Below are 5,810 nucleotides of genomic sequence, written 5' to 3'. Positions count from 1 at the left end.
TCAGCTACCTACTATATTATGGGTCCAATTTTTCCCCTGGAAAGGCAAAATCAGATGTTTTTGGTGTCCCCGGGACTATTTTTCGACGTTCTAAACTCAATTTTGACACTTTTAAAGTCATTTGAGTCTCCTACATGCAAGATTAGATTTCAAATAACTTGGAAAATTCTCCAAAGTTTGTCACATGTATTTTCGGACTCCTGGAGCTTCGAAGTCCAAAAATAGGGGGGCAACTGATATTTTCTAAAAAAATTATTTTGATCGGGCACGAATCTCGAGGTAAAATTAAGCTCGAAACTTAAAAAAATTAAATCTTGGATCACCTAAACTCCAATTTCGGTGAACTTATAGTCAAACTGAGTGTCTCGGAAATACAAACTCAACGACACCAAAATTGGTCAATCCGAGCCCAAATGAGTCCAAATCAAGCACCCGAAGCACTATTAAAAAGTTTAAACCATAATTTGAGTTACTAAATGGTTTCCAAATATGACGTTCTTATAGACAAATTGAGCGACTTGATGAGACAAATTCAACGAGTCTAAGATCACCAAATTTTGACATTATTAAGACCTTAAAATATCTGATGAATGGTGCACGATCAAGGGATTCAATATCAGCCATCCATCTGACCACTCCCTATTTACCCCTGATTTCTCACCTATTTACAAGCCAAGCAACTCTAGAATATCTATAAATACCCCTCATTTCTCATGAGAGGGGACCTAAGCAAGAAGAAGAAGAGAAGAAGTAGTGAAGAAGAAGAGAAGGATTAGAGGGTAGAAACTCCTCCACAACCACCACTGAAATTCTACCCGAAGCCAGAGTGACGTCGGAATTCTGCCCGGCGCTCAAGTGACACCAAAATTATGCCCAAGTGACACCGAAATTCTGCCTAACATTCAAGTAACACCGAAATTCCTCTCGATCTCCAAGTGACGCTAGAACTCTGCTCGACGTTAAAATTAATTTTCAATCCAGAAGTGATTCATTGTAATCTGATCGTCCTAAATTTTAAGGATGAGCCAGCTTCTTGTTTTTCAAGCAAACACTAGTGGAACTCTTTCAACTAGGATATGGTCCCATGGTTTTTCCCCTTTAAGGATTTCCACATAAAAATCCTAGTGTTGTTATTTCATTTTCTGTTTGTGTGCTGGATATGCATACAACACTGAGTCAGAAAATTTCAAACTCTATTGCCGCATATATTCTAGCCCATAACAGACATGATGGAGCCAAACTAAGGCTTACCATGAAATAAATATTTCTAACTAAAGCTCTTTAATTACAATAAATATAAATTAATTATTTCCATATAAGGAAACGTATATTTGTGAAGTCATAGTTTGACTTCATTTAAATTGGCTGAGCACTAACTATGACATATTAAGTTGTTTAAGTGACTTGGAGTAGTTAAACATTTAGGCTGAGTTTCTTTAGGTGATTTGTTCAAGCATTCTTATTGCCTAGCAAGTTCATCTGGTTAGTCCCAAAGCCAAGTGTCCCCATTGGAGTGACTTTTTTGAATTACTCTATGTTTGTTTAATAGACTTGATATGTTATCAAAAAATTATCTTGATCGAGCACGAATCTCGAGGAAAAATTAAGCCAAAAACTTTAAAAAATAAATCTGGGATCACCTGAACTTCAATTTCAGCAAACTTATAGTCGAACTAAGCATCTCAAAAAATACGAACCCAACGACACCAAATTCAACTCAATCCGAGCCCAAATGAGTCCAAATCAAGGACCATAATTTGGATTACCAAACATTTTCCAAGCATGACATGCTTATAGTTGAATCGAGCGGCTTGATGAGACGAAGCCAACAAGCCTAAGATTGTCGAATTCTGATATCATTAAGACCTTCAAATGTCTGATGAACGATCCACGATCAAAGGATTCAATATCGGCCATCCATCTGAACCACTCCACATTCGCCCTTGATCCTCATCCTATTTATGGGTGATGTCATCCTCAAAAAATTATAAATAGACCCCTCATTTCCCTCTTGGAGAAGGGGGGGGGGGGAGGGGGGCAAGAAGAGGAGAAAAGCAAGAAGAGAAGAAGAGAAAGAAGAAGAAAAGATTAGGAGGGAAGAAACTCCTCCTCAACTACCGTTGGAATTCTGCCCTACTTCCACGGGACGTCAAAATTCCTCCCAACTTCCAAGTGACATCAAAATTCTGCCCAACTTACGACTAACGCTAGAATTACGCCAAATCTCCAAGTGACTCTGGAGTTTTGCCTGAATACCATCTAACGCTGGAGTTCTCCCCGGCCGTCGACTGACGTCGGACATCTACCTGACGTCGTACCTCCGCTCGTCGCCAGATCTCTACCCGACGTCGGACCTCTGTTCGTCGTTAGATTTTTATTGAACATTTATCCGATGCTGGATTTCTATCAATTACTGGACTTCTACCTGATACAGTCCTTCCAACCTCCGTCGCCTGCCGACTACAGTCCTTCTGACCTCTATCGCTCGCCGACTATGGTCATGCTGTCATATGTCTCCCACCGACTACAGTCCTTCCAACCTCTGTCGTCCGCTGACTACAGTCCTTCCGACTTACATCGCCCGCCGACTATAGTTCTTCCGACCTTTGTCGCCCGCCGACTACGGTCCTGCTGACTTATGTCGCCCATCAACTACATTCCTTTCAAACTCCGTCGATCGCTAACTACAATCCTGCCGACTTACGTCGCCCGCCAACTACGGTCCTTCTGACTTACGTCACCCATCGACTACAGTCCTTCAGACCAAACGAACACGTCAACAGTGATTCTTTGTATTCATATAATGTAATGTACTTCATAAGATGTACTTCGAGCTAAGGCCTTCCCCCAAGGAAGGACCTTATTTGTAATCAACTGCTATACTAGTGGATTCATTCAAACTGGGCTAGGCCTCGTGGTTTTTTCACCTTTTCAGAGGTTTTCCACATAAAAATCTTGGTGTCTCATTAATGCTAGACCCTCTCTTATCTAATTGCGTGCCGGGTTTTCGTACAATGCTAAGACACTAAACTTTATATTTCTCTACCGCCGCGAATACTCCAGGATGCAACAAGACTGTTGACTCTTAGTGACAAAGTGATTTCGACCTGAACAACTTTAGGTGTATATTACGAAAAAGATCTAATTGCTACTTAATTAAGGTTGTGCAAATATAACAACAACAACAAATTTTTATTCCAATATGTGGGGTCGCCTACATGAATCCTTTTTCTTCGATGTGTCCTATTAAGAGTCAAATTCTCATCTAAATCTAACAAAGAAAGATTATTTCTAATATTTTCTAACCAAGTCTTTTTAGAGCTATCTCTTCATTTCTTAACATAAGAAGTTTGTGGAAATATAAAAAGAAAAAAAAAGATGATGTCCAATATTCATGCGTATGAAAAAATATTTTTAGAATAAGAATATTATTATCTTTCATATGAGAAGCTTGAGTGAAATTTTAAAATGGGCAAGGAAATGAAAATCAACTAAAATGAATTAATATTTTCCTTTTTCATCCCTTGTTTTAGTTTATAATTATATATTTTTAAAAATTATAAAGTATATATTTTAAATTGCTTCTAATTTTTTTTTGAATAGTTACATGCATTTTATTTGCAAAATTTCTTAAAAAAAACTATTACGAATATAAAAATATAATTTCTTAGATTATGGGCCTCAGTTAACGTTTATTTTGCAAACTCAGCGTGCCTCAGCAAAGCAAACTGGTGGTAATTATCTTTCGGGCAACAACAAACCTATACGGATCTGCTCTAACAGCTTGCAAACCTCTATTAATCATTCCCAAACAGACCTTTTTTAGTCTTTGCGTGTGTCAGTTAACATTTTTTATTTATTTTTAATAATTGCTAACTATTTCCTTCTAGTTGTTTGCTGACTACCTATTATCCATTAACCTCTATAAATCATTCCCAAACAGGCCTCCGTTATCCATTTTAAGGGATTTTAATGTACATATTATTATTTTAGATACATCTAGGTTTTAATTGGGTCAACTTTCGTACTCCTATATAAAGAAATTTATTTTTTTCAAAAAATTTTTGAAAAAAAAATTATATGAGAAAGCAACTTTAAAAAGTAGTAAGAAAGCTGTTCCAGACAGAACCAGAATCTAAAATTTGAATATAGAATATTGTAAACATTCAAAATTATTGAAAGAAAAAAGCGAGGGCTTCTCTTACAAAATCCACTATTGGAGCAAGTGTAACATGAAAATTAGTATTTCGGTCTTAACGGCAGAGTGGAGAGAGATTTATTTAGGTGAGAAGAGAAAGTTTTTGATTTAGATAACTTTCCTGAGAGTTAGGGCAATCCTTTTTCTCTGTCTTTTGACTTTATTATTTTTTTATGTAATGTAAATAGTCTCACTTTTTATAGTTTTTATCCTATATTTAGTGACATTTTTAGGCGATATTTATTTTGCTAAAAAAGGAATCCATAATAAAAGGTATACAATATAAAATAAATGTTGTAAATTGAAAGAATTTTTGAGTTATTTGATTGAGTATATCACATATCCATAATAAAAGATATACACATAGGACAAGCTAAATGGTAGATGTAGATGCAGCAGCAGATGCAGATGCAACAACAGATGTAGATGCAACAAACTCAATTTCTAGAGGAAATGCAAAAGATGAGGGAGCAATTAAGTGGGAAGAGTACATCATCAGAAGAGGAGGATACTGAATAAAAGTAGATGTTGCTTATTTTAATAATGTGGACATATGCAATTATGTGTTTTTGGACATGTTTACTTATTTATTTTTTGAACATCAGCACTTGTTTATTATTGGATATTTGTTGATGATATTCCTCTTATTTTTGTTATTGTGTATATGCTTATGTTCAATATTTGGTGATGTTCTTGATTAGAGGTGGATGTTTAAATGTATACATAGTATTAGATCTTTTTCTATTTAGGTTATTTTGTGAAAATCATTTTTCAAAAGTCAGAAGGTTGTTTTTTTATCTATGCTACAGTTTTCTAGCGGATTTTCTACCGGAAACACTGTCGGCAACACGATACAAAGAAAATGAAGTGGTGTTTCCGACATACATTTATGCCAAAATTTTCAGCTGATATTCTGATAGCAATCTCCGTAAAAAATAATGCGATGAACTAAGGCGGCAGATTATTCGCTAGTAATATTCGACGCACATTTTTCGTCGAAAATACTGGCAGATTAAAAGCCATAATACGTTAATGGAAAGACGTTGTTTTTTCCATCATTTTTCCACCTCAATTTTGCTGGAAATTCCGCTGGAAACATTTTCGGTGGAAAAACTTCGCCGGTTTACATTTTCTAACGCACAAATTACCATTGGATCATTTTTCGCTGGAAATTCACCAAAAAAAAAATATTTTTGGTGGATTTATATTGTTACCGGATGATTTTGTTTACCGGTAACAAAGCATTTTCCTGTAGTGTAACTAAATATCATTAATTTAAATTCTTCTATTTAGTTAATTTTTTACTAGCATTACATGTAATTCCCTTAAAGTTATTAGAAATATCCTCTTGTGGAAGAGTTGAGCTGATGGGTATATCCATTAAGTTTTTTATTTTATTCATATAATATAAGAATGCTAATTCAAATAGCAGTGTCACCACCAACACGATGACCTCCACTTTACCCACGACTATGACCATCACTAGCACCGATATAACTCCCTTAAGTCCCAGTCCACTTGTTTAACCCTCAATTTTTTTTAATTACACAAACCATGACATTTCATCAATATTCTTAATTTTCACTATTATTATATATAGAATCATCTACAT

The sequence above is a fragment of the Dendrobium catenatum genome, unplaced genomic scaffold, assembly GCF_001605985.2.
Source record: "Dendrobium catenatum unplaced genomic scaffold, ASM160598v2 fragScaff_scaffold_1361, whole genome shotgun sequence".
Classification (NCBI taxonomy): Eukaryota; Viridiplantae; Streptophyta; class Magnoliopsida; order Asparagales; family Orchidaceae; genus Dendrobium; species Dendrobium catenatum.
This window is presented reverse-complemented; position numbering follows the sequence as displayed.